The following is an 11,803-nucleotide window of genomic DNA, read 5'->3' on the forward strand; positions in this document are numbered from 1 at the left end:
GATTTGCAAATGGCCATATCTGATCTGGGGTGGTGGAGTGAGTTAAAGAATGGTGATGGATTAAACCCAGATCAGTTGACTGAGGGTGATTTGCTCAAACGCTCCATCCATAATCCCCTTTGGTATCGCTTTGTTCGCCCTAATTTGACAGAGTATGCCCACACGTGGGTCCCTTGCTCACTCTACCACTGGATTCAAGATAGCCTGGCTGATGAGGATAATGAATCCGAAACCAGTCCCAGGACACTTGTTACCCTCCCAGGGAAGACATGGCTTGGCGTTTCGGGCTGGTCTGTTCCTTTGAGCCACAGGGTCAGACTGATTTGCATATTGCCATGTCTGAACTGGGGTGGTGGAGTGAGCTAAAGAATGGTGATGGATTAAAGGAATCTCTGACAGAATATCGAGAGACAGGATATCGACAGACAAAATATTGTCGCTGGAATATCGAAGGCAAGTATATCGACACCCTATTTACAACATGGTAAGTACTAAAATATCGAAAATAAAATATCGATGTTAAAAAAATCGTAATTAAATATATCGTTTTTTTGTTATTTCAAAAAGAAATATAAAGTAAATAATACTTTTATATAATTTAAACTTATGTAAAAATATTTTAGAATGTTTAAAATTAATAAATAATACATATTTAATGTAAAACATTTAATTAAAATCAAACATACAATATGTAATATATATTTAATTATAATATTTATTATTTTTTAAATTAATTTAAAAATTTATAAATTACAAATACATAGACACTCATAAAAGAATAACATAAATAATAATAAATATTTATACTTAATACATAAAAACAATGAAATATACTTGCAATATTAAAAAAATTAATTAAACACAACATTATGTAACATAATAAAAATATTATAAAATACATAAATAAATATAAATTGTATTGGATAGCGTAAGGCTAAAAATTACTATTCAAACTCAATAGGGTGCAACAGTAGGGAAAGTGTTGGGTAGCGGATAGGTAAAAATGACTATTCCCACTCCAATGAGTGCAACATTAGGGAAAGCGTTGGATAGCGTAAGGGTAAAAATTACAATTCCAACTCCAAAGGTTGCAACAGTAGGGAAAGCGTTGGATAGTGTAGGGGGTAAAATTACTATTCCCACTCCAGAGAGTGCAACAGTAGGGAAAGCGTTGGATAGCGGGTGAGTAAAAATTACTATTCCCACTTCAGTGAGTGCAACAGTAGGGAAAGCATTGGATAGCGTACGGGTAAAAATTACTATTCCCAGTTCAGTGGGTGGAACAGTAGGGACTGTGTTGGATAGCGGGTAGGTAAAAATGACTATTCCCACTCCCATGAGTGCAGCATTAAGGAAAGCGTTGGATAGCCTAAGGGTAAAAATTACTATTCCAACTCCAAAGGCTTGGCTGATGAGAATTATGAATCTGAAACCGGTCACGCTCCGTCCATCATCCCCTTTGGTATCGCTTTGTTCGCCCTAAGTTGGCAGGGTATACCCAGACGTGAGTCCCTTGCTCACTCTACCACTGGATTCAAGATAGCCTGGCTGATGAGGATTATGAATCCGAAACTGGTCCCAGGATGCTTGTTTCTGGTCCAGGAAAGACATGGATTGGCGGTTCGCGCTGGACTGTTCCCATGAGGCAAAGGGTCAGACTGATTTGCTTATGGCCATATCTGAACTGGGGTGGTGGAGTGAGCTAAAGAATGGTGATGGATTTAACCCAGATCAGTTGACTGGGGGGGTGAGTGTTTGATTTGCCAAATGCTCCGTCCATCACCCCCTTTGTTCGCCCTAAGTTGGCAGGGTATGCCCAGACGTGGGTCCCTTGCTCATTCTACCACTGGATTCAAGATAGCCTGGCTGATGAGGATTATGATTTTGAAACTGTTCCCAGGATGCTTGTTTACGGTCCAGGGAAGACATGGCTTGGCAGTTCGGCTGGACTGTTTCCATGAGGCACAGTGTCAGACTGATTTGCATATGGCCATGTCTGAACTGGGGTGGTGGAGTGAGCTAAAGAATCGTGATGGATTAAACCCAGATCAGTTGACTGGTAGTGAGTGTTTTGTTTGCTCAAACGCTCTGTCCATCATCCCCTTTGGTATCTCTTAATAAGCTACTCACTGCACGTACCGGTGGTCAGGGCTCCTGTTCATCGTCATTATCTTTAAGACGAGCGGAGTTGTTCTCGTATATATATATATATATATATTCACTGAAAAAACCATAGGTTATAGACCATATATAGTTAGGAATTAGCATTTACAAAACCTTGAAAAGTCACTGAAAAAACCATAGGTTATAGACCATATATAGTTAGGGATTAGCATTTACAAAACCTTAATTTACTCGCACAAAACCATTGAAATACGCATATATAGTTAGTTGCACTAACTATATATCGCGCACCCGCAATCCACTGCTGATGATGTCACATATTACATCATTCATGACATGGTCAATGACATCACTGATGACATCACAGATGACATCTCAAATGCCATCACTGATGACATCTCAAATGATATCACTGATGACATCACTGATAACATCTCATTTGACATTACTGATCACATCACTGATGACGTCATTCATGTGATAATACAATGAACATCTTCAGACTCTAATATAACCTTAGATACAATCAGTGTAAACAGACACTCACAGACTGTCACTTATCCATGGAGTTACTCACACACCTAGTCAGTCATGCAAAGAATCAATCACACCTCCATGTTGTCAACTATACAGTTATACACACCTTACTTATTCAAACATATACTAACACATATTTACTCTCTTATACAATCCCTGATACATGTTCACAATGATCCATACAGCCACTCACACATTTACAGGCTCTTATGCACAGTTATTTATATATGTCAACTCTCACATGTACTGTGTTTTACATATGTACTTACTTTGACATGTAGCACTGAGAAATCCATTCAATCACCAATACACTCATGCAGACAGTCAACCGCCCATACAGCTGTTTCCACATGCACTTTTGAACCCATACATATAGTGAATCAACTACTCACACATCTATGCACAGAGTCACACACCTCCCAGCCAACCACACACACACTCAGTCTCCCATACAAATACTTGGGCAACCAATCAATAACCCATATAGTTACTCATATAGCTACTGATCAACACATGCAGCAGTTTACAGAACAACAGACATAATGATGCACAAATTAAGACAGTTTAGTCACTAACCCATGCACTCAGTGAGACACATTAAATCACTCACTCATACAGTCAGTCATGCACCTACTAAATCCTTCATCCAGACACTTATACATCCACTCATTCTTCAATATGTAAGACATATTTTAACTTTACAGAAACATACAGTCACTGGGTGTTGTCATCAGTGATGTCATCAGTGATGTCATTTGAGATGTCATCAGTGATGTCATCAGTGATGTCACTGACCATGTCATGAATGATGTAATATGTGACATCATCAGCAGTGGATTGCGGGTGCGCGATATATAGTTAGTGCAACTAACTATATATGCGAATTTCAATGGTTTTGTGCGAGTAAATTAAGGTTTTGTAAATGCTAATCCCTAACTATATATGGTCTATAACCTATGGTTTTTTTCAGTGAATTTTCAAGGTTTTGTAAATGCTAATTCCTAACTATATATGGTCTATAACCTATGGTTTTTTCAGTGAATTTCAATGGTTTTTTAATTGCAAATATCAAAAGCTGTAAAATGTCAAGTACGTGGTAGGTAAAAACATTTTCGTATTTATGCACGCTGATGTGCTTTGAACGCTGCCCCCCCCCCTCCTCTTTTCTTTTAGGAGTCTTCTCTCTTTGCAGATAGTGAAGGGTAGGTAACACAGACCTTTGCCCCCGTTGTAATCCGTCGTGCCTGCTTCCCTCTCCATTTGATTGATTGTTATCCTAGCATTTATTGTTTTGGAATTGGTTCTCTATGGTTCATTCTCTATTTACAAACAAGCACAGAGTCGCAATACTCTGTTTAGTCTTTGCAGATAGTGAAAAATTGTTAAAAAAACAAAAGGAATCAAGCAAAATCAGTAGGCCACTAATGGGATCTCTTTTTGACCTCGCTAAAATAGAAACATTATGAACAACCCCTCATGACAAATACGAAACTAGTGAGAGGAACTGAGCTCGACACCATGATGGCTGCAAGGCAGCTCGTCTCCGCCGCCCACCCCACCCAAAATAACGACAAACACTATGCAAATATTATAAATATAAACAACACACCAGCAAAGTAACAGGGTAAAATGTTTTATTAAATAACTATTTACATGGCAGCCTGCTGCAACATCGATCCAAACAAGCCTTTGTATTTTGGGCTCAAAATAAACCATCAATAGTAAGATTTTCATAGGTGAGTGTAGGTTCATGGTTTTCCATCCACAGACTAAAAGCCTGGAGTGGGAGTGAAAGAACAATAACTAGGTAAGAAGGAAGGCAGAGGTTGTGTGAAGGACTCTGGATATGGTATGTTACTTGGTCCCTGAGATGCTTCAATGTCACTGCCTTGCACAAATGGCATAAGTCCTGGATGTTGGGTGCCATAGTTAAGGGTTCCGAGCAGCGCTTGTAACACTGTCTGAAGCTTATTTGCACCTGCTGCAGCTTCACTATTCTCAAAGTAAATGGGGGCTGTTTGTGGACCTGACTGCATTGGAAAACAATGTGATGCGGTGCCTCCCTGAACCACTTGACGGAGGCCCCCGAGATAATTGCGCCTGCTCCACACCTTGTCCCACAATCCGTTTGACCTGAAGACACGTCCTGCGGTGCCCTGGTCCGACCATCACATATACCTGCGCCAGGAGACGGCGTGGGGTGCAGTAGAACGGAGAGGCGGCGCGAACGAGCCTCCCCCACCTCCCCAGGTAGAGGTTTCTCAGCTACACCCCAGCGCTTCACTCGACCAGCTGACTTGCGCCCGCTCTTCCGACACAGTGCCTCGCTCGGCCAGCTGAATTGCGCCTGCTCTTGCTATTACAACGTCTCACCCGCCATCCAACGGAATTGCACCCAATCTTGCGGTACAGTGACAGGCGGCTGCTACGGAGCTCACGAAATGGCGGTCGGCTCCACAGACTTGGGCCTGGCCTGCAAAGATGGCTCTGGGCAACCGTGGAACTCGGACGCTTGACTGCTAGGGCATGGGCCCCATTGCCAAAAGAGTCCCCTCAGCCTTGAAGATTCTACAACAGTCACCGGGACCCCCGACTCCCGTAGACTTCCGGTGGGGAGCGACTGCCATGATTGCTCGCGGAATGGCCACAACGTAGCCATGAGATGGTGGTGCTCTCATGCTGACGCCAGCTTCAGTCTAAAACATCCAGAAACACTGTAGACTACCAATTCAATCAGTTCCGGTGGAGCCCAACGTGACCCGGTAGAGAAGAACTTGCCCTCCCCTCTTTGACTGATGGTTCTTGTTGCCTGTCCCTTCTCTTGTCATTTAACAGAACTTTTTGGACTGCTGAAAGGGGTTGTGTTCCGACCGCTGGTTGGTGGAGACATTTTGACTATATTCTGGACCTGCGTTGTCGCGTAATGCGTCATATGACGCGCCGCGTTAGCGCACCCGGAAGTGCTCCGGTGCGCGAGGCGCAGCTTCCCGGAAACGATCCAGAGCGCGGCGCGCGCAGCGCGTAACGTAAGCATAACAGGTCATGTGACTTGTTAATAAAACTTTTCATTGGTTCATTTTACTTTTGTTATTCTAATGATAAAAGGCTTGGTCATATGACCTAAAAATAACACTTTTCATTGCTTTCGAACATTTCTTTTTCCCAAATGATGAAAGCCCCACCTTTTTTTTTCTCACTCTGACTTGTAAAGCAAAGGACCCAGATGCATTTACAGTTCATCACTAACAATGTTCCAGGCTAATGTATTTTCCAGGGAAATTTACAACTGTCCTGCAAGTAAAATATTCCTATTTCGAGAAAAAGGGCGTTTCTTCGTCCCATGAGGGAGCCGTTGAACAAAAGAGGCTCGGCCTTCTGTCTTAGTCGCTGATAGGCATGAATATCGGATTCTTATCGCTCACTTTATGTTGCAGGAGTGGAAAACACAACAGCCCTTGACCATTTATCTTTACTGCGTTCCTGCGTATTATACCTTTTAACCGTCATGTAATCGGGCTGCTTTACTTCACTTGCCTTTTACTGATTTGAAAACAGTGGCTATTATTCAAAACTTTACCAATCTAGGTACTACTACCATGTTTTGTTTTAAAAACCTTTATTGTGAAAATGTCAGTATACAAATACGGGCCTATAACCACGTGGGCCGGCCACGGAGCAAACTGGAATCGTATATGATGAGGGGACATTTACACTGTAGAAGAACGTAACGGGCGACCCATTAGGTTGCAAGAACTAAGGTGTCTAACAGTTGCGGAATCGGTGGACGTACATTTTATAATTAAAGTACGACAGGGCCAGTTACAATAAAATTATCTAGATATACATTTGCGGGCAAGTAGCATGGGTGACGTTAATTCGAACTTTCAATAGTACAGTAATCATTAACAAATCAGAACTTAATATCAATAGGGATGTCCAAATGTTCAATTAGTACTCATCCCCGCCCGCCATGTGCTTCAAAACTGCATACGTATCTCGTGATATCAAGGTTGGGCAACCAGTACACAACAAGGAGTTACGAGTCCCATTTATATCGGCGCCAATTTGGGCAAGGCCGGGCAGGTCCAGGATATAGTCAAAATGTCTCCACCAACCAGCGGTCGGACCAGAACCCCTTTTTGCAGTCCAAAAAGGTTCCGTTAAATGACAACAGAAGAGATAGGCAACAAGAACAATCAGTCAAAAGAGGGGACGCTTTCGTGAATGGGGCCCATGCCCTAGCAGGCAAGCGTCCGAGTTCCAAGGTGTCCCAGGGCCATTTTAGTGGAGCAGGCCCAAATCCAAAGAGCAGGCCGCCATTTTGAGAGTCTTGTTGCAGCCGCCTTTCGCTGCACCGCAAGAGTAAGCGCAACTCAGCTGGATGGAGGGTGAGGCACTGTGCCGCAAGAGCGGGCGGAACTCAGCTGGAAGGCGAGTGAAATGCTAAGAGGCGCCCCACTGCAGATGAGGTGCCTCCACCTGGGGAGGCGGGAGAGGCCTGTTTATGCCGCCTCCCCCCCCACCCCGGGCACCCCACGCCGTCTTTCGGCGCAGCATTGTAGGATGGCCACACCAGTGAAACTTGCTGGACACCACCTCGGTGCCATCCGGATCTCGGCGCTTTCGAGTCACTGTACCGCAAGAGTGGGCGAAATTCAGCTGGATGGCGGGTGAGTCACTGTACCGCAAGAGCGGGCGAAACTCAGCTGGATGGCGGGCGAGACGCTGTACCGCAAGAGCGGGCGAAACTCAGCTGGATGGAGGGTGAGGCACTGTGCCGCAAGAGCGGGCGGAACTCAGCTGGAAGGCGAGTGAAACGCTAGGAGGCGCCCCACTGCAGATGAGGTGCCTCCACCTGGGGAGGCGGGAGAGGCCCGTTTACGCCGCCGCCCCCCCCCCCCGGGCACCCCACGCCGTCTTTCGGCGCAGCATTGTAGGATGGCCACACTAGCGCGGCAACTTGCTGGACACCACCTCGGTGCCATCCGGATCTCAGCACGCTGTGCTGCCTTCGGCCTATTCGCACATCGGTCCGCTACTGACGCCGCCTCACAGGCCAACGGATTTTGTAGGCTTTTTATAGCCCAAAGCCGCATAACAGGTCATGTGACTTGTTAATAAAACTTTTCATTGGTTCATTTTACTTTTGGTTTCCTAATGATGAAATGCTTGATCATATTACCTAAAAATAACACTTTTCATTGGATTGAAACATTTTTTTTCCCAAACATTGAAAGCCCCACCTTTTTTTTTCTCACTCGGCAATCCAAAAAGGTTCCGTTAGATGACAACAGAGGGGACAGGCAACAAGAACCATCAGTCAAAAGAGGGGAGGGCAAGTTCTTCCCTACCGGGTCACGTTGGGGCTCCACCGGAAGTCATCGAATTGATAGTCTACAGTGTTTCTGGATGTTTCAGACTGAAGCTGGCGTCAGCATGAGAGCACCACCATCTCCTAGCTCCGTCGTGGCCATTTCGCAAGCAATCATGGCAGCCGCTCCCCACCGGAAGCCTGCGGGAGTCGGGGGCCCGATGACTTTTGTAGAATCTTCAAGGCTGAGGGGACGCTTTCGAGAATGGGGCCCAAGCCCTAGCAGGCAAATGTCCGAGTTCAAATGTGTCCCAGGGCCATTTTAGTGGACCAGGCCCAAATCCGAAGAGCAGGCCGCCATTTTGAGAGTCTTGTTGCAGCCGCCTTTCGCTGCACCGCAAGAGTAAGCGCAACTCAGCTGGATGGCGGGTGAGGCACTGTACCGCAAGAGCGGGAGAAACTCAGCTGGATGGAGGGTGAGGCACTGTGCCGCAAGAGCGGGCGGAACTCAGCTGGAAGGCGAGTGAAACGCTAAGAGGCGCCCCACTGCAGATGAGGTGCCTCCACCTGGGGAGGCGGGAGAGGCCCGTTTAAGCCGCCTCCCCCCCCCCGGGCACCCCACGCCGTCTTTCGGCGCAGCATTGTAGGATGGCCACACCAGTGCGGCAACTTGCTGGACACCACCTCGGTGCCATCCGGATCTCGGCGCGCTGTGCTGCCTTCGGCCTATTCGCACATCGGTCCGCTACTGACGCCGCCTCACAGGCCAACGGATTTTGTAGGCTTTTTATAGCCCAAAGCCGCATAACAGGTCATGTGACTTGTTTATAAAACTTTTCATTGGTTCATTTTACTTTTGGTTTCCTAATGATGAAATGCTTGATCATATGACCAAAAAGTAACACTTTTCATTGGATTGAAACATTTTTTTTCCCAAACAATGAAAGCCCCACCTTTTTTTTTCTCACTCGGCAATCCAAAAAGGTTCCGTTCGATGACAACAGAGGGGACAGGCAACAAGAACCATCAGTCAGAAGAGGGGAGGGCAAGTTCTTCCCTACCGGGTCACGTTGGGGCTCCACCGGAGGTCATCGAATTGATAGTCTACAGTGTTTCTGGATGTTTCAGACTGAAGCTGGCGTCAGCATGAGAGCACCACCATCTCGTAGCTCCGTCGTGGCCATTTCGCAAGCAATCATGGCAGCCGCTCCCCACCGGAAGCCTGCGGGAGTCGGGGGCCCCGATGACAGCCGCCTATCGCTGCACCGCAAGAGTGGGCGCAATTCAACTAGATGGTGGGCAAGACGCTGTAGCCTCAAGAGCGGGCGCAACTCAACTGGATGGTGGGCGAGACGCTGTAGCCGCAAGAGCGGGCGGTAAACAGCTGAATGGCGGATGAGGCACAGTGCAGCAAAAGCGGGCGGTAAACAGCTGAATGGCGACTGAAACGTTAAAGGGGCGCCCCACTGCAGCAGAGGAGCCTCCACCTGGGGAGGCCCGTTCACGCCGCCTCCCCCCCCCCTTCCCGGGGCGCCCCACGCCGTTTTTCGGCGCAGCATTGTAGGATGCCAAGACCAGTGCGGCAAGTAAAGGACATCACCTGGGTGCCGTCCAGATCTCAGCGCGTTGTGCTGCCTTCGGACTATTCGTACAAAGGACCGCTACTGACGCCACCTCACAGCAGCCCATTGTTGCTTTGTTTAAAATGTTTTTTTTAACGTGTTTACTTTGTTGGAGCGTTGTATATATTTATAAGTTATTAAAGTGTTATAATCCTACTACTTTGTTGGAGTGCTATATATTTTTAATGTGACACATAATTGTGAAGACTTTGATGTACAAAAAGGCATCCCTGGAATCTTCCGCTTCAGGCTCGGTCCCACACACCCTCACAGTGAGAATCCCCTCCCCAATCACAATACAGGATCGTTATCAGATAGTAGGAACGCGTGTGGTATGACGGATCTCATGGGGTGGGGGCCTTGATCTACTGTAACTCCTTTGAAGAGGGGTGATTCTTTACAGTTGGGGCCATAAACTACATCCGCAGGGCTAAGTGATAGCCTGGGACCGGCCTGGACAATCGGACACAGAGGAAGAGGAGTGTCAGAGGGTGCGGTAGTGAATAGGGTGAAAGGGAGGTGTCGGGCGGGCACAGGATGTGATTCTCAGGGGATGGGGGGAGGTTTATGGCCCATGCATGAGAGAGAGAGCGGGGGTGACCAGTGCGTGGGGGAGATGCTTGCGAGGGTGGGGAGCCATGCTGAGGATCGGCGGCGTGCAGAGAGTGGGTCGGGTCAAAGCATCTAAAATGGCTGCCGTGCACGACAAAAGTGTGGCATTGGAAAAAAGGCAAAATGGCGCAGACAATGTTTATCAATACGGATTAATTTATAACAATTATTTTTAACAATATATTTACTCGCAGTGACAAAATGGCGGACAACACTTCCTGATTTCCTTCGAATCGAACGTTAACAGACATCACGCAGCAAAAAAATAAAAATCCGCTCACGCGCAGCCGCTGGAAGACATGTATCAACATATATGAGCATCCTCAGCCACCCTCAGAAAACATAGGGGGTCAGGATACGTCTCCCGTACCCCCTTATACCCATTTCTCACATTGTTTTTCCTCCATCTTGTAATTTAATTAAAATGAAACACAAAATTGCGAATTCCCGTTTCGCTACCGGTTCGCGAACCGGGAAGCGCTTCTACCGCGAAAAATCAATTTTTTTTTATTTGCCCCACGGGACCCTTTAATAACTCCAACATCATTCCTAGGGGGTCAAGAGGGGTCTACCTTGCCCCCTTTCATTAAATTCCCCCTTCGTTTTTCTCCTCCTCTTGTCTCTCGATCCTACCGAGAGACAAGATGGCGGCCGTTCCGGACTGTTTAGAATGTTGACAGACACCGGAGAGCCAATCAGCTTTGCTTCGCAAAGTTCCATAACGCGAAAAGTACGCGAACCGGATTGCTACCCGGGACGCTGTCACAGATATATCTGTTTTTTAAAACGTTAATTTCTCAAAATCCACAGGAGCACATATATTGAGACCCATCAAAGGCACATCGGGCTAACAGTCCCTACAATTTTGCCAAGTTTCGTGCAAATCCATTCAGCCGTTCGAGCTAAAAGTGAGGCCAAACGCCCTATGGAAAAATGAATGGGAAAAACGCGTTTTGGGACCCACATTTTTTCTCGGCCCCCCCTTGATGAAACCCCCCCAAATTTTCAGGGGCTGCTCAGAAACAAGATGTGCCATTTTCCTGAAAATTTCAGCCGATTCCGTCCACAAACGCCAAAGTTATTAGACATAGAATTTTCAAAAGTCCCATAGAGAAAAAATCCTAACTATATATACCTACTGGCGACCGCCAGTAGGTAATATATATATATATATATATATATATATATATATATATATATATATATATATATATATATATATATATATATATATATATATATATATATATATATATATATATATATATATATATATATATATTACCTACTGGCGGTCGCCAGTATATATTACCTACCGCCAGTAGGTAATATATATATATATATATATATATATATATATATATATATATATATATATATATATATATATATATTACCTACTGGCGGTCGCCAGTAGGTATATATAGTTAGGATTTTTTCCCTATGGGATTTCTGAAAATTCTATGTCTAATAACTTTGGCGTTTGTGGACGGAATCGGCTGAAATTTTCAGGAAAATGGCACATTTTGTTTCTGAGCAGCTCCTGGAAATTTGGGGGGGGTTCGTCAAGGGGGGGCCGAGGAAAAAGGGGGGTCCC

The sequence above is a fragment of the Lissotriton vulgaris genome, chromosome 4_1, assembly GCF_964263255.1.
Source record: "Lissotriton vulgaris chromosome 4_1, aLisVul1.2, whole genome shotgun sequence".
In the NCBI taxonomy this organism is placed as follows: Eukaryota; Metazoa; Chordata; class Amphibia; order Caudata; family Salamandridae; genus Lissotriton; species Lissotriton vulgaris.